This window comes from Vulpes vulpes, chromosome 3 (genome assembly GCF_048418805.1).
Source record: "Vulpes vulpes isolate BD-2025 chromosome 3, VulVul3, whole genome shotgun sequence".
Classification (NCBI taxonomy): Eukaryota; Metazoa; Chordata; class Mammalia; order Carnivora; family Canidae; genus Vulpes; species Vulpes vulpes.
Window position 1 is genome coordinate 40,751,192 of NC_132782.1, and position 19,274 is coordinate 40,770,465.

At 36.5% G+C, this 19,274-nt stretch overlaps 1 protein-coding gene across 1 annotated transcript in view; it reads right to left on the reverse strand.

The window, feature by feature from the left end:
• Positions 1 to 826: 826 nt before the first annotated feature.
• The window catches only part of LOC112926655 (uncharacterized), a 473,369-nt gene continuing 454,921 nt past the window's right edge, over positions 827 to 19,274 (reverse strand). The window contains exons 10-11 of the mRNA XM_072751264.1: positions 18,778 to 18,902; positions 827 to 4,892 (exon numbers count right to left, since the gene is read on the reverse strand). The gene's annotated coding sequence lies outside the window, so the exon portion shown is untranslated. The remainder of the gene's footprint in view (positions 4,893 to 18,777; positions 18,903 to 19,274) is intronic.

Sequence of the window (19,274 nt, forward strand, 5' to 3'; positions counted from 1 at the left end):
AACTTTTGGGGAGATGGAAATAGTCATATCTTTATTGTGGTAGTAGTTACATGTACATTTAAATGTGTAATATTAAAGTTGGTACATTTTATTGAATATAAATTATACCTCTAAAATACTGAGTTAAAAAAGATAAATAACAATAACAAAAATGGAGAACTGTTTTGTTGATTGGTTGTGGTTTATATTAAAGACAAGTGGGCAGCCCGGGTTGCTCAGTGGTTTAGCGCTGCCTTCAGCCCAGGGTGTGATCCTGGAGACCCGGGATCGAGTCCCACGTCAGGCTCCCTGCATGGAGCCAGCTTCTGTCTCTGCCTCTCTCTCTCTCTCTCTCTCTGTCTCTCATGAATAAATAAATAAAATCTTAAACAAAATAATAAAATAAAGACAAGTAAAATGATATGACTACTCCAGTCTTTGTGTATGTTCCAATGAAGTGTTGAGCTCCATTCATAGCAACTACTAGATATTTATTCATCTGTCCTAAGCCATCCAAACATATATGCTAAACAAATGAATGTTAATGTTCTAAAGGACAGTGTGAAAAAATAACACTCTTTCTTTCATAAGAAAGCAGTGGTTATAACCTCACTTATATCTTGCTCTCCTTGCCCAGAAGATACTCATTGTCCTAACTACCTGATTGACCAAGACTTTTTCTTTTTCTAAGATTCAGTCCTATATACTACCTTCTCCATGAAATCTTTACCAGTGATCGCAATGACACCTTTCATTATTAAAGTAGACAGTTTTTTTTTTCAAACTGGGTTCCCTACTATTAGTGGTTTTGGGGGTGAAAGATCTTATAAAAGTTTCCAACACCAAATAAGCTTGTGAATGTTTATTCAGCAATTAAACAAACAATACATTAGCAAACAAAGCTGTTTTCCATTGAATTTCTCAGAGCTTTTAATATGCTATAATAGATTATGGTCATCCAAAACAGGGTATTTAAATTTGTCATGCTTGTTTGACCATGGCATTCTTTTTATTGTAAATAAATGTTTCATAGAACAAATATGAGAAATAATGGATGATGCCTTACATTCAGTTCTTATAATATCCTATCTTAAACTTTAAAAGATAAATAACACGACACATTTTATTTCTTTGAATATTTTACAATTCCTTGGAGGCAGGGATCTGACTCATATAACTTGATAGAACCATCTGTATATAATCTATATAGAAGGTGCTTCATAAACTGTATTTTGATGGAAAGACTATATAACTATTGGAATTTGGTTTCAACTATTGGTCTGTCAGTTGTTAATACATCACATGTTACCTTGAATGGCACTCAATAGATCCACGGTGGTAGACTTTTTATGCATAATAGTGAATAAGGCCATGTTCTTGCCCTCCCAGAACATTCATTCTAGTAGATGAGACAGTCAGCTTATGAATAAATAAAAAAATTCATCACAGATTACTGGGAGTGCTGTGAAGAAAATAAGATCATGTAAAAGACAGTAGCTGAGGGGGAGAGCCTGATTGGAAAAGAGAACTTGGGGCAGATGTCTTGAGACACTGAGATACAAAAGACCTAGCATATACAGTGAACAATATGGAAACTTCTTTGTCTGTACACGTAAAACATTGTGGTCCATGGTAAGGCTTTTGAAACTTAAACTCAATAGTAAGACACTGAATATTTTGAGTGGATAAATGGTAGGGTCAAAAGCAAAATCCCCGGGTCTCCTGATTCTTTGTTCAATAATCCTTTCCTCTTTATTAAAGATTATTAAAATATGTGCATTTTGCTTAAAAATCCTTCAAAATGGTAGCCTTGAAGCCACCGAGGATAAAATCTTTCACTGACTTTGCAATCTTAAATCCCTCAGTATTTTGCGTGCATATGCACAGTTAAGACATTTCAAATTCAAAAGAAATTGATGTTTCTTTTTCACTTCCTATGTAACTTGGAGAAGAACATAAATAAGAAGATAATTTAGATGGATGAGTTGGCATGAATTTCACTCAATACATTAGTTTAGCAGCAGTTTAAAATAATACATAGTAATTTATCTTGAACATCTCAAACTCTGGCTGAAAATCATTCTAAGAACTTGATTATTAGTCACAATTTTAGAAGATGCTTAAGTGAAAAGAATATTTGATGTACTCCCAATACAATTTAAAACCTTACTTAGGTTTTAACAAATATGAGATAAAAATATGATTTAAAATTCAGAACTTTGCTGATTATATTTACCTCTAGTGAGACTCTGTCATATGTTTCTATTTTCTAAAAGATGTATTGAATAAATAGCCAGAGATATATTCTTGACTTATTGGCAAAATTAAACACATACTTACCTTCAAACTATATGAGACAATTTATACATTTGAATTCAAGAACAATCTCTTTTCAAATCTGTACAAATGTACACCGAGGTAGCTATGTGTCATTTTATTATAACCAGCGACACAAATTTCAAGCTTAAGCCCAGAATTATTTCCTCCATTGGAAATGATGTATTATACTTCCTCAGGTTTTCCAGTGACCAGTCTTTTGATAGTTAAAGGCAGATTAACGATGTCATGGAAAACGTATGGGTAGTTTTGTCTTTAGCATGACTACCTCCACGGATAACCATGTAACACTTTCTCGAAATCATTTTCCCCAAAATAGGGACCCCTAGGTGGCTCAGCAGTTGAGTGTCCGCCTTTGGCTCAGGGCGTGTTCCCAGTTCAGGGATCGAGTCCCACATTGGGCTCCCTGCATGGAGCCTGCTTCTCCCTCTGCCTGTGTCTCTGCCTCTCTCTGTGTCTCTCATGAATAAATAAATAAAATCTTTAAAAAAATCATTTTCCCAAAAATATATGTTGGTAATCTCCATGTACCTCCCTTTTGGCCCCCAGGCATTTGCTAAAGTTATTCATTAGGTAGAGTCCCTTGATCTTACCTCCACCTAGATTCTCACTTCTTGACTTTCTTTCTTTCTTTTTTTTTTTTAAGAGATTTCATTTATTTATTTATTTATTTATTTATTTATTTATTTATTTATTTATGAGAGAGAGAGAGAGAGAGAGAGAGAGAGGCAGAGACACAGGCAGAGGGAGAAGCAGGCTCCATGCAGAGAGCCTGATGTGGGACTCCATCCCGGGTCTCCAGGATCACGCTCTGGGCTGAAGGCGGTGCTAAACCGCTCAGCCAGCCACCTGGGTTGCCCTTGACTTTCAAAGATACTTGAAAGATAGTGATTTTCCTTGGTAGATTGATATACCCATGTTTTACAAAGCACTCATGTTGCTAAACAATGCACGTCTTCATATATGAGGGTTAGTGGCATTTTACCAGGAAACACATTCTGATCCAAGAAATATGTCCCTAATAAAAAAATTACTTGGATATATGGCAATAAAAAAATATCCACTCTAAAATCCCAATAGCTTCCTTAATTGTTGATATTTAAAATATAATAGGCTAATTGTTCAGTAATCCTATAATGTAGAAGATGTCTGGGACCTTGACACTTTCCTTCTCCGGGCTCATTTCTACTCTTCTTCCAAAATTTAGCTTAGGTGTTATCAACTCTTAAAAGCTCTCTCTGAACCTGTTTAGGCTGGCTTATGTGTTATTCACTGGGCTTCCTGCAAATATTATGCTCATTTTTACCACTATGTTGCTATACTCCTTATTTATTTATGTGCAACCCCTACTAGACCATGAGCTTCTTGAGGGCAAGGAACTGTTTCTGTACCAAAGAATCCTTAATTTCCAAATCCAGTGCCTGATATGTAATAGGAACTTAAAAAAATATCCCTTGCATCAAAGAAATGAATGACAAAGTAACATCTGAGAGGATGGTGAGGAAGATAAGCAGATTTTCCATCTGGTAAAATACCAAACGGCTATCCCAAGCCTGGAAGAAATAAAGTAAAAGTGAGATAAAACAATCATTTGGTACATGATTTTTAAAAAGAGGCAGAAAATCCCCCCAAACCTTTAGATTTTCTTTTCAAGTTTTGCTCATTACTAATCTTATTCATTTCATACACTCACTCTAACTGTTGAAGTCCCTCAGAGAGTCAAGACTTATTTCTAGCACAGCATTATGGATCCCTTTCATCTAAGTCCTAGATAAAATTCAAGAAATCTATTTAGTTCATGGAGAGAAGTACGACTGCCGTTGGAAATTTCACGTGCTTAATAAACTGCATGTGCACTTGAAAGGCTAATCCAAACCAACTAGAGTTAGGGTCATTATGAGGCTTGCAAGGGCACTCTGACATGAAATGCTCACTACGAATCTAACTGAGATTCATAATTGACAGCATCTCGGTTTATGGGACAGTAAGATTGTATTCATCAAAGTACAATATAAGACTTTGTATTGACTGAATGAAGAAACTAGCCACATCTTCCTACGCTGCTATAGTTTAGTCTAGCTGTCAATTTGGCAGTTCCTGGGTTGCAAATTGTGGATGCTATTGCTTAACATTCATGTCTGGTTCACATCCCAGCAGTGGCAGTTCACCATCTACAATCATGTTTCCTAACTGCAGTCCAGCCCAGCTGGAGACCCAATTTCCTGCACAATTGCAGCCAGCTCTGACAAGAGGTCTGGTAGTCAAATGCCACATTCTCTGAGGTACTTGGAGGCTATCTGCTTTGTGAAGTATTAATAGATGCCACAAGAATACCCATGGAATGAGAAACTAAACATTTTTTAAGTTAAGTATATTATTTAAAAATTCTATTCCTCTGAATTGCTATAATAATTATTGTCTAGAATATTCATGTTGACATTTAATATGGTAAACTTTAAAAAATGGCATAGAGAAAAGATCAAAAAGACAGGAATTTGTAACCTGATGCTGCCAAGGCCAGGAGCTCTGTGATCTTGGAACAATCACTTGACTTCTAGGAGCCTTAAGTCCCTTATCTGTAAAACAAGCATAATAACAACGATTTCATGGGACTGTTGTAAATATGAAACTAAGTAATGTGTGCAAAGCAACTAATATAGTATCGAATATCATAGGCACTCAGTAAATGTTAGGCATTACTAGTGTGAATATAGTAAAAAGAGAAATTAAAATGGATGGAAGACTAATAAGCTAAAAATCAGAAAGAGATATTTTAGAATTTAAGATATTTGAAGTAAAACAATTGTGAGTGGTATGAAAAGCCAGAGTACACTCAGGCTTATGCATAGCTAAACCTGATTGGAATTGGAAAAATAAGAAAACTTTAATGTAGGGAGTTAAAATAATCAAGATGAAAACTAAAGTCAGCAAAGATTTACTACATTCCTACTATGTGTAAGATACTGGGACAAAATTAAATAAGATATACCCAGTGCCCTTAAGGGACTTACTCCATGGGGGGAGATGAACAAGTATGTACATATGGGAAAAGATATAGAGGGAAAGGATCACATATTAGAAAAAGAATCAGAACCAGGAAAGAATAGGGTCTCAAAATCCAAGAAAGACTTCCCAGAAGAAATTCAAGGTCAAGGGCAAATTGGGTCAATATCTGAAGAGTTTGAGAGTCAACACAAAGGGCTGGCTGCTTTTTCTTTTCTTTTCTTTTTTTTGAGTGCTTCCTTTGTGCTAAGCATAGTTTCAGGCATTTCTCTCTTATATGTTCAATACATCATTCAAGTAAGATAAGAAGTGTTAAATGGTAGCAAGGAACAAGGAGATAAATTTGGAAGAGATGACTCTGAGCTACATTTGGAAATACTTAACAAATAATAATAATTTATTATGGATAAACAATTACTAAAATTATAAATAGTGTTTATATAGTGCTTAGTATGTTCCAGGCACTGTTGTAAGTGCTTCATACACATCCATGCACTTAATCTTCACAACAATTCAATCAGGTAGGTACAATTTAAATATTCGTCTTATAGATAAGGAAACTGAGGCAGGGTATATAAAGACCCAGAGCTAAAAAGTGACAGAACTTGGATTTGTGGAAAAAGAGGGCTTCAAACCCAGGGAGTTGGATTCAGAACCTGTTTCTTAACTCTTACACTATACCTCTTTCACGATAGCTATAGTGATGGGATGCTTACAAAGGTGGATTATAAAGGGTGGTGTACCCAGATAAAGAGACAATTGGAATTAGACAACAATTATGAATACACAGAACAGAAGGGCTAAGGGGATTTTTGTTCTTGGAACGTGGGGGAAGGTGAGGAAAATTTTGAGAGTGTACAGAAATTGATCTCTAAAACTCAGTAAGCAAGCACTCAGTGGTTAGGCAGCAAGGTGAGGTCCAAGAAGGTTGCCCTGGATGGAAGATTTGCAGTTTGGGTGCAGGATATGGTGCCATTGATAATTCTGAATTCCAGTCCTGATGATGTCAAGAAGTAGCTTCGGAACCCTGCAATTGAAAATGCATCTGTCTGTGCTTTAGGGTTCTAGCAATATTTTGCGAGTCAGGTAACTTACTCGGCTCTTTACATGCATTATTTATTTAATCTTTATTCACAACCTTATGACATATGTATGAGTATTATGTCCAAATCACAGATGAGGAACAGCAGTGAGTTTAACGACTGCTCATCATCACAGTAAATGGGGAAGCTGGAACTCTAACCCAAATCGATCTGAACCCAGAGTCCTTTATACTACTGGGTTGTATTGCTTCTGTAATAACCTGGCATTACCTATGAGAAAAAACAGGTTTGAGAATTTTGAACTCAATCCACAATGATGGTGCAGAGATATAGAAAGGCAGGAGATTAAGGACCATGGCAGCGGTAACAGTTGAGGATCAGTTATTTGAAACTAAATATGTGTGTAGCACCAACCCCAATGACCCAGTGCAGTGCTTGCTGGGGAAAACTCATTCCCAGTGTAGCGAGCAACTTTTTAAACAAGGGCAACTTGTTGGGTGGGTGGTGGAGGTGAGGGGTGTAAAGGAATAATTTGGAGAGAATTCAAATAACATTGGATCATTTCAAGTGAGAAAAGCAACGAAAAAGGATCTTCACTGCCTGGCCCTTCCTAAACGTGGAAATTATTTCACAAGAGTTTTCCTTTTAATGGTGCAGGAGGAATGTTGGCATACTAGTTTACAACTAAGGATACTGAATTTTTCAAGGGAAGTCAAATTTTCAAGTATATATACAGATGCCAGGACTTTTATTCTAGTTTTTGGTTTGGAAAATGTTAAAATACAAAAAGCTCAAATTGTTTCCAAAGTGCTACTGTAGCTTAATATCTGCCATCAATTATCTCCATGTATAAAGGCATTTCCAGACATACCAATATTGAGAACAGGCACACTTGGAAATTCTATTAAAGTGATGGTAGATATAACCCCTTAAAGTATCTGCAAAAGGTAAATAGGTCAACAAAGACCATTTGATCTTCATCTCCCAATATGTCATTTATTCAGCTTCTAGATGATCTCTGTAATTATCAAAGATTCAAGCAAATAGTTCATTAAATCAAATATCACAAAAATAGGAAACACAGGACAATTTTCATGTCTGGTCTAATCAGTCTTCAAGTCATTACTGAATGATCATGACATATGCAAGGTACTTGCATCTTAAAGATTTTGTCAAATATGAATTCATATGTCTCAGACTTCTAAATATTTTGGACTTCTAAAATATTTCATATCACTGAGTTAAAAACAGGATAGTTAGGCTCATTTCCCACAAGATACACAGTGGTGATATGATTTGCTAGAAATCAAAAGGATTTGAATTTAGTGTTCTATTGTTTCTAGTTTTTAGTTTAAACTTGCATAACAATTTGATGCCATAAATTGTGCAAATAACCTTTGGGCCCTCACCATTTTAATCAGTGAAATTTATCTTAAGGAAATTATCATGTATGGGAGCAAACATATAAATATTCTCCTGCAAGAATATTCATCATAATTTTCTTCAAAATAGTTAAAAAGCACAAATCTAATTATCCAACAAATTGGAATAATGTAATTATAAAGAAACAATGGTATGCTATGCATTATATGGTCAGCTCAAAAAATCTTGGGTCCCAGAGTTCCAGTCCCTATGGTCAAATCCTGTTTCTGCTACTTCCATACTACAGATCTTGGGTCAATTACTCAGCCTGTACTGTGCTCCTTTTCCTCCTTTGTAAAATAAGGATGGTAACAGTGTCTACTTTATATGATTGCTGCGAACTTAAATGAGATGATGCACATGAATTACTTTCCACAGGTAACTAACACAAAGGTTATTCTAAATAAATATAAGCTATCATCATAGTGCAGTCCTTAAAAATCATACAGTAGAAAATTAGATGATGGCATTAAATGTTTTTTAAATATTTTAACAAAGTAAATTGTATAATAAAAGGTATCTGTAATCCTATTTTATAAAAGTGTGTTTATGTGAATAAAATACTTGAAAAGATCTACAACAATATGTTAAGAATTGTTACTTCTCTGTGGTGGTATGGATGGGTTTCGACTGTTTTTTTTTCTTATTTTATTACCCATTCCCAAATTTCCTTTGATGAACATACACTGCTTTTATAAGAGAAAGTGTAAAGCCATAACAATAAAATAAATTGCCTGGCATATATTGATCTATGACAAAGTTAAAAGGACCTCAGCAGAAGTTGCTGCTATCAGTCTGTCAATAGTTCCTGAGGCAAGAGATACTAATGACACCAAAAAGACCACAGGGAGAGTAGAAGTGTGGAGGGGGACTCAGTGTATCCAATATAAGGTAAGAGCATTTGAGGCTGATGACAGGAGGACCAGAAAGTCAATGTCTCCTGGAAAACACAAAAGGTGCAATTTCAACATTAAGATCACTACCACTGAAATACAAAATAATTGTTTCTAATGATCTGGAATAGAGTGATATTACATGGAGTTAAATACCTAAGGCCCCGATTCAATTTACTAACTTCTTTGTGCTTTCTTTGGAATTATTTTTATTTTCAATTCAATTTTAGATGTCATTTCAGGGTCTGGGCAGGTCCGCTACCATGGTGAAAGGCAGGGGACACAATACTGGAAGAATGTCTTAGTGAAGGCACTGCCAATCCAGAACCTGTTGCTTCATGAGCCATATTCCTTAGCGTTTCTGTACTAGTTTGTGTGGTGGTTACGATCATTGTTTGTCTCTGTCCCTTGACTCTTTGGTCTGCTTCACTGCTGTACTTCCAGTGTCTCTGTCAGTTCCTGGCCCAAAGCAGGCATTCACTAAATAGTCACTGAATGAAGGAACAAATGGATGAGTTTAAACAAAGTTATTTAGTCTCTCTGAGACTCAGTCTTTTTCCATTAGTACATTTAGGATTACTAGTCTCAAATCTTTTAAGGGCACCATAGCCCATTTTAAGCAAAATCTTACATAAAATCCTGATATACTCAATGCTTCAAAGAGGAGTTTCTCTGTATTAGCAGATGAAAATCCTGGAAGAGTTCCACACCTGTCTCCTCCTCTTCACACACATATGCACACACATGTGCGCGTGTGTGCATACGCACACAGTATCTTCCTTGAATTGCATTCTTCAAACTCATCAACATCTGAAACTCAGGTAAGTTTCTGGGAACATTTAATTTGGAAGCTACTGAGTCTAGATCTTTCAATAAAGACAGTTCAGCTATTGTTTTTACTCTCCAACCTTTCAACAAATTAGCACAAACTGATGTTCTAACTTTTGGAAAACTCAGCCCATTAGCCCATTTCTGGTACACTTTGGTTTACAACACCAGAAATGCAAGTGTATTTTTTGAAGATCTCTCAGGTACATCATGGAGATGAGGTGTTCTTTGAGCTCTCTCCCTGTTTAACCTGCAATGGATCTACCATACAGATAGTCCCCTCACCCACCGCCCCCCCGGGCCCCATCATCTTACTCAGCAGTCCAATAACCTCCTTATTAACTTGCCTGTTGTCATAGTATTTCTATAATTCCTGCCTTAAAAAAGAAAACCCTGAAAATACCTTCTCTTTATGTTTAATCTCATCACATTCTCTAGTACCTTCCTCAACTCAGCTATAACTCCTGTTGTTTCATTGCTGAAACTTATCTAATCATATCTGAATTATTACAACAGATTTCTTAATCATCAAAGTGATTTTCCCAACGTATCAACTTTATTATTTATTTCCAAACTAACAACAGATATAGACTCTACTTTTTTTTCTACATCAATGCTAAACTCAACCTGACTTCCAAGACTTCCTAGAATTTGGTTCCTCCACTCTCCCTATCAAAACTTTACATTTACAATGACAATTTGATAGAATTATTTTTGTTAATTCATATGCAAAATAAATACGACTGACAATATCCTGTGTTGGTGGGTATGAAGAACTGAGTGTCTTTTATACTTATAGAAATGTAAACTGGTTCGTTTTCTTGAAGGCAGATGAGTAAATTGTTTCAAAAGCCTAAAAAAAACTGTACATATTTTACACTCTGTTTCACATTTAGAAATGTATCCTAAAGAAATGATATAAATATCCAGAGATTATGTGCCAGGACATTAATCGAAGTTTCCATTTATCAGGGACTTGTCAAAAAAAAAGTATGGTAATTGTGATATTGGATATAACAAGAAATATATATTTAGTCTTCATCCTCTAGCTCTTGGAAAAAGGACTTTTAAAAGCCTTAGAATTTTCTGAGTGATAGAGATGAGAGAAGCATCTTTTGTTATTCATAATAATCCCCTTTCAATCACACCTGAGTTAATGCTAATGAAGTTCCTCCTGGTGATCCCTAGATAGCTTCAGAATGGGAGTTGGTTGCCAGAGGGACCAATCATGTGATCAGAGGCTTGGAACTCCTTCACCGTTAACACCCCTACCCCTGTACTCAAGGGAAGGGAGCAGAGAATAGTTGAAGACTGTTAATCCTCAATGGCCAAGAATCTAATCCATCATGCTTATATAATAGAACTTCTATACAATCCCTAAAAATTATGGGGTTTGGAGAGATTCAGTTGGTGAACACAGTGAGGTGTTGGGAGGGTGGCATTCTCTTAGAGTGCATGGAAACTCTGTGCCCCTTGTTCCCAGTACCCTGCCGTAAACATCTCTTCCATTTGGCTGTTACAGAGTTATATCCTTTATAATAAGCCGGTGTGTAGTAAGTAAAGTGTCTTCTTCAGTTATGTGAGCCATTCAAGCAAATTATTAAACTTGAGGAGAGGATTATAGGAAATCTCAATTTATAGCCAGTTGGCCAGATGTATAGGAGGCCTGGGACTTGTAATTGGCATTGAAAATAGAGGCAGTCTTTTGGGACTGAGTCGGTAAATCTGTGGGGTCTCTGCTAATGCCAGATAGTTAATGTTACAATTGAATTGACTTGTGGGACATGCACTTGATGTCTGAAGAGAATTAAATAATTACATAGGTGTGGAAAATCCACATATTTAGTGTCAGAAGTGTTGTGAGTAAAAAAGCTCATAGAAATTCATACAATGGAACACTATATATACACAAAGTATTAGGAGAAACCTGTACTTTTTTTTTTTTTTGGATAGTCACAGAGAGAGAGAGGCAGAGACACAGGCAGAGGGAGAAGCAGGCTCCATGCACCGGGAGCCCGACGTGGGACTCGATCCCGGGTCTCCAGGATCACGCGCACCCTGGGCCAAAGGCAGGCGCCAAACCGCTGCGCCACCCAGGGATCCCGAAACCTGTACTTTTATCCTTTAGAAGTAGAGGTTTCATGTATTTGAAGTTTATCATTAAGTCTTTTCGTATTTTAAAATTTGTATTTTGGTGAATGTGAAATATTTCAGAGTAAAATTCTATTTGGAGACAAAACATAAAGGAAAATATATACCACAAATGAAAATATTTCAAAATGGCAAGAACTATGTAAAAAAATAATAGATTGCAATACACATTAACTTCTTTTTTTTTTTACACATTAACTTCTAAGGGGCTTACTAATAACAACAATCTATAACAAGCTCCTATACATCAACAGAAAGATACATGCCCATACAAAAATGACAAAATGGCATAAAGAAGCAATGTAGTATAAAATGTGTTCAAAAGGCCAAGACACACATACACAAATTTCAGCCTCACGTATAAAAAATAACTAGTAAACAGGAACGATAATCAGATACTGTTGGACATATCAAATGGTGAGGCTGAGAAGAAACAGTACTCTTGATAGTCCTAGTAGAATGAAATACAGTTTCATGATTCTAGTTTGGCTACATATCAAAGCCTTATAATTGACTGCATAATTACATTTTCAAGAATTTAGCCTACAGAAATAATTGAGGATGTTTGTAAAAACCAAAGATTGTTCACTACAGCATTATTTTGAAAAAAAATAAAAGAGTAAACAATTTTGCTATTTGATAGTAGGAAAATGAGTAAGGATATTTTGCTATATTCATTGAATGAGATATTATGCAGCTATTGGACATTATGTAGTAGATTTATCTTAACTGACACCAAAAAATACATTTCATAAGCTATTGAGTAATTTAAATAAGGAAAAAAAGAAATAGGTTAGGTTACAAAACCATACAATCTATATGATGCCAGACTTGATAAAAGCAAAACAAAACAAAAAAAGGACATATATTTTCTAGAAGAATCAATAATATAAGAAAAGTGAAACCAGTAACTACTATTGTTGAGGCTGTGGGATTAAAAATGGAATTTATTTTTTTCTTTTTCACCCACTTGCATTTTATAGTTCATCTTCAAATATTTATCATTTGTTTAATAAAGAAAACGGAAAATGCAGAACAATGGTAGAACATGAAAGGGAGTTAGAAGTATGTACTTCAAACAATAGTTGAATGAAGGGATGCATGTGTTGAAGTTACTTAGAATAGCTATAGGGAGGTTTGTGTTGCATGTTTGTGTCTGGGAAAGGGGAGTAAGGGCCCTGAAGGGCCGTGTGGCTGACACTAGTGACTTTCTTGTTCTTGGGCTCTGGTGGCCATGTGTCAGCCCCAGGGAACCGTAAACCTAACATGCAAATACTGTTCTTTTCATTCTAGCTCTCCTCATCTGTCTTTCTTCCTGCTTGGAGATGTCTGCAGTTTCTTGTTTTCAGTTAATGGAGAAAATCTCAGGCCAAGGTGATAAGGAGAAACTGAGGCACAATGAAAGGTGAAGTCAGTAATAGACAATACAGAAAACACTTGAGATCTAGAGAAAAGAGAAACCTGCTCCCTGCTTTCCTTACTTTGGTTTATTCTACCCCAGTAATGAAGAGATAAAATGCCCATTTCATAAAATACTGGAATTGCTTTGCTGCTGAAAAAGTCAAGCCTTACACACATCCCTGTAAAGCCAGTGTTTTTGTGTGTAGACTGGAGGCCAGTTGGTGGGGCCTCTCCCGGCAAGTTTTTCCCTCTGTTACCAGATAGTGGTTTAACACCTTTAGAGTTGGTGTCCCTTATGTATCTTTAGCCATGATTTTTTTCCATACCCCTTTTATGATGCCAAACTGCTTGGTAAAAAAGCACTTCTGATCTCTGAGACCTAATTAAAAAAAAAATCACATCCTTTTTGATTTGTCTCTACTGCTTTGGACAGTGACACATTGTCAGCAAAATCACAGCCCGTGTGAACACTGCAATGTCTTTCTGACTGACATGATTTTTGGTAGGTAGTTTGGGTTAAAAATGCAAGTAAATCACAAATCATGCCATTGGGCTTAACATTAAAGTCAACTCCTTTGCACATGCACAATTATGTGATGTTGGACTTTTTTTTTTTTTTTAAGATTTTTTTTTTAATTTATTTATTCTTGAGAGATAGAAGGAGAGACAGAGCCAGAGACACAGGCAGAGGGAGAAGCAGGCTCCATGCACCGGGAGCCCGATGTGGGATTCGATCCCGGGTCTCCAGGATCGTGCCCTGGGCCAAAGGCAGGCGCCAAACTGCTGCGCCACCCAGGGATCCCGTGATGTTGGACTTTTATTAAAAATAGGACAAATCAATGTGATTAAATCAATGAAACCTTAACCCTCTGGAAACAGAAGTAAATATGATCTAAATAATCCCAATAGCTTTTGGTTGAAAAATATGTGTTAATAGCAAAGTCCTAAATATTCACTTGAAATAGAGTAAATTAAACCATGCTGAGATAGTCTAAGTCAGACGTTGGACAAAGTCCCCACTTCCCTGCCGATTTTTTCAGCATTCCATGATCTCCTTTTAGGAAAAGAGGTGCTGCTACCAAACTTCAGCTTATAGGTGAACTAGTCTTTCAACTGCATTTAGAATGAAAACCTTCCAGGGGGAGAAAAATCACTCTCATGAGCAGTGCCAAACAAAAAGGAAATGATCCACAGATGTTTGTTGAACAAATGAAGAAAAGTCTTCCCATCTTTTGTTGGATTAGGATTAGATGGATGTACACAGAGAATCTGCTTATGTCAATATAGAATTTAATTAAGCAGAGTAATTGCTAATGTCAATAGTTGCTGGTAGGCAGCTTTTCTTTGGGACTACTGGAATTTTTTTTACTAAATGTATTATGATATCAGAGGAAAATGACTCTGCCCCTGATTTCATCCCACAGTTTTGGGGGAAGTTTGTCTACACCTTATAATACATCAGCTAAGTTCATCCACATATTTCTAAATGCAAGAAAACTTAACATATTAATAATCTTCTTCCTCTTGCTTCTTTCTAAAATTGCCAGTTGTTACTATTTCTTTGCTGGCAACTGTGGACCTTATAGGTGATGGACCTTCACGAGGAAAAGACCATGACCTTGCACTTGTAAATTCAGACCCACCTTCACTGAGGCACAGCAAAATGTCATCTGCTGCTCTCCAATGAGTACACTGAGTGATTTCCCCAAAATAACCCACAACTCAAAACATGTAGAGTTACCCAGAGAAAGCATGTGCAACTTCAGTTGCAAAGGACACTGTTCTTTGTCATTTGTGTTAAAATGCTACTTTTTCCTTTCAGAGGAAAAAGTCTTTGCCTTACCCTACCACCTTGGAGTACTAAACTGAACTCCAATTGCCCACTTGTTTTTTGCTCAGGCAAGTAAATCCTAGGGTACATGAAATGTTGCCATTCTTTAGCATAACTTTAAGTAGCCTAAGAAATGTCCCTAATCCAGGAGCTCCTAGAATATGAAGGGAGTTCATGTCTTTGATAGAGAAGGTTGGGGGATGTAGGAGTTGTGATACAGTACGAAGATCCCAAGGGAAGTCCATATGGAGAGATTTGTTGCCAGGTTGGATATAGGGTGAGGAGGACACCAGAAAGGGAAAACAAAACAATACAAAATATTGTGAAGTCAGAAAAAGAAAAAAAAATACCTGAAAGAGGTAACTTGGGAAAAAAGAGCTTTACCCATCTGGTGAGTGAGCAAGTCATGGTCCCAGAATTGCATTTTCACAGAAGCAAGCACACTGTTTACATTTAGATTATGTGCTAGACATTAATAAGAATATGAAAGTTTTAAAGGATAGATTTATCTACGTTTTACTTAGCACTGAAAAAATGTATTGCCTGTATTAAAGAAGATACTTATCATTTGGGGAGTAGAATTAGGGACGAATGAAAACTATGGGAGCCTCCTCTTGCCACCCCCACTGAATGAGTTGAGGTTAGCATGCCAAGACTTTTCAGAGTATTTTAATTAATTAAATAAAAAAATGAGAGATGTGCTTTTTATTAAAAAAAAAAAAGAACACCACTACTATGAGCATATATAGATTTTTTTGAGTCTATAAACTGTTTCTTGTTGATGCACAGTAACAAAATGCACAGTGGAGAATAAAAGTGTTCACCCCTCCTGCTTTGTGCATTTAGGCATTTTCCAGAAATCTTTGTTCGGGGTTTCTTATAAACTCAATGGGACACTTAACATCACTTAAAATTCTTGAATTCCGTCACAGCTCATCACCATGAATCATATTGCTACAGCTGGCTGCCCTCCCTTAAAAGAGAGTGAATAGGAACCTAGAGCTGTAAACGGTTCCTGAGAAAAAAAGGCAACAGCTGTTTATGGAAAGGAACATGTGAAGTAGATTATAGGGATAAAAAACCGATTGTTTCAAACACACAATCTTGCAAAATGGTACACAGTGCTGGAAAAAGTTTTATTGCTCTCAACACGTTCCTTTGTAGCAGGTAATATGTGCTCACTGTGACTTCTCCCTCAGTGCTTGCTGTCTCATTTCAGCTGGTGGTGTGGAAGGCACCAGGGCTTACAGTGTTCATCAGTGATCTGAACACACTCCAGCTCATAGCCCCCATTGTTAACAGAGCAAGAGCTGACAGCTTGAATGCTAGAAAAGGCAAGAAACAAAATAAAACAGATGTCAAAAAATCCAGTGCTTGTTTGAACATAACTAGCGTGCTGAGGAATCAATTGCTAACGGAAATCTATTTCTGGCTATTTCTTACCTACCCCTGAGGGTCTCTGGCTAATATATTTTGATATTATCCCCTTCCCCAAAAGAAAACTAGCACATATATATTAGTCCCCAAATCAAGACAAAAACCATACAGTCATTATCTACGAGATTCTTATTCTAATAAGATGTTTCTTCCTTAGTGACACTGCTTCTCGCATTTGGAGGACAATATCCTTTCAGGGAGTCAGATTAATGAGAAGAAAATTTCCAGCTGTTGCTACAAATCATAGTACATACATGCTCATCCTAGATATGAAAATGCCCTCTGCAAAGAAAGAGCCTTTATACTGCTTTATTGTGAATGATTTTTAATGATAAAAATAAGCCACTGATTTTATCTTTACCCAGATCATAGTAGGGTGTCCTGCACACAGTGGTCATTTAACAAATTTTGCTAAATAATTAATTATTCAAGCATGTGGCAGCTGAAAAACTATGTTGGGAATTGGGGATAAGTGGAAAGCAGTCACATTTCTAAAGCCAGTTCTGAAGTAGAGAAGATAATAGAGCACTGTTCAAGGAAACGAACTGGCACTTTTCTCCTTTCATCTATGTTGACCCCATGAGCTCCACCAAGAAGTAGCCATGGCTGCCAGTCCTTCCTCCTGTCACACCAATCCCTGGCATCGTGTGTGTGGGGGTTCAGCCAACTTTGGGGACGTTAAACCTGTGCCGTTGCAAAATGGCCCCATACTTCATTATCACTATTCTGAAACTCTCAATACTTTTTAAGCAACATACCCTATGTATTCATTGTTTTACTTATTCCTGCAAATTACATAGCTGGTCCTTCACTCAGTTACATGTGTAGAATGAATAGAAATAGATAAATAGATACACAAAAGGAAGGCTACCTAGCTTTTTCATTCTGAGTTCCCAAATTTTCAACTATGTTCAGAGGTCTTCAAATGTATAACTTCCCTGAAAGTAAATCTAACCTAGATATTTAAAGCCTCATCAATGACATCTCTTTAGGGAAAAGAAAAAGAAAAAAAAAAAAAAAGGAAAGGAAAATGCATATTTTTATGTCATTATAGTGTAATCTAATCTACATTTTTTCATATCCTCCTACCTCATTGTGAGGTATTCTAAACACAATTTGTAGTGTAGAATAATCAAGAACCAAGGAGTTGACACAGAAGGGAAGTGATGATCTTATTCACTCGACCCTCAATAAATATTTATGTTGTTTCATGTACTGAAGCCTGAAATAGAAAATTTAAGGAATTTAAAAAGAAACACGCAGCTCAATAATTGTTTTCAAAAATTGAGTGTAACAAAATGAAGAAAAAAGAAGAGTATGACACTTCCAAACTGAATTTAAACATTTGTTAAGTGGTAAAATGCATAGACTGATGGTCAAAAGTAAATAAATATCGAAGTGTTCATATAGGTAAGAGAGGTGTAAAAATTATGTATCTAGGTTAACCATGATAACCTACTCCTGCATCGATCATCTGTGCATCCTGGTGGGTAAGCTCAACTGAGAGGTAAGCCATTCTATAAAACTATAAAAACTTAGGCAATGTAAGTGTAAGAAGGTTGATTGATGAAAGGAATATTGTATAGACAAACCTGGTATAAAAGAAGTTAATATACTTAATATGTTACATAGAAATCTTAAATTCATTGAAGATGTAAAGGATCACTCAGGAATGGTGCTGGGATAATTGTTGAATTGTCTGGAAAATATACATAATTTAAGTCTATACCATACACCAAAATAAATTCCAAGTAAATTAAGCATTTAAATCTAACAAAATAAACTTTAAAGCTACTAGATCAAATTATCTGTATTTCTCTATAAGCTGGATAAAACACTCTTAAAAATCATATGGAAGAAAGAAATGTAAAAGAGAGAGATACATATATTATGCTATATAAAATTTAAACGTGGATATATTGAAAAACAAATATTGAAAAATTGGAATTATTTGCAAAGTATGCAACAGAAAAAAAACAAATCAATGAAATGTTATCTACCTAGAAAAACAGAAGAAACATGCAAGCAATTCAAAAGGAAGGAATGCATAGTTAACAGACATATCAAATAATACAAATTATAGCAATCATGAGGAGATGTCATTTAAACTGCTGTAATGGGTGCCTTAGTGTGGTTCCCAGATTCCATTTGGGAACTGAAATACTCATTCCTTCAGCTGCTGGGAGTGTTAGCAACTGGCAGATTTCAGCTGAGTCCCTCTCTAGAAGTGTCAAAAACTGAAGAGAGCCACTTTGCCCAAGGTCACATACCCTACTCCAGAGAAGCCTGCATCTATAAATTGGTCCAGTTCCAGAATAATAAAGTCCCCCTGCCTTGTGCAAAAATGAGGTCAATATGAAAAGCTATTCTAGTTCTGATATTCCCACAGAAATGGCCGAGACAACTGCATCTCAATGCAACCCATCCATCTGCCCAATTGTCTTTCCCTCACCTCTCATTGTGTTGTTCCCAAGAGCACTCTTCAATAAATGTCATCCACGCACACGTCAGAGTCTGTTTCCCAGGAAGCCATACCCATGACAGTTGGTAATGGAAGTAGAGCAAAAAAACCTAGAACTGTAATGAGAAGAAAGGTGCTGAGTCCCAGTTTCAAGCCTCAAGACCAGCTGCAGTGACAAGGACTGTACTTCATTTCATTGACTTTGCTCTTGCAAATTTTCCTGAGAAACAATCAGAATCCTGGAGGAGGAGTAGTTCCTACTAATTATTATACAAAGCAAGTAGATCTGAGTGGTACAAAGCATGGACTGCAGTAACAGTCCTGGCACACTGCCCAATTTTTCCGTTCAGAGCCACACTAACTCAACGGCTGGCCATGCTGGCTGTGTACTGCTCATGGCCAAGCTGTTCTCCAAAAGAGCTGCCCTCAGCTGAAGAGAAACCTCTTCATCCAAGGTCATGCCCCATCCACTGCAGTGCGCACATTGT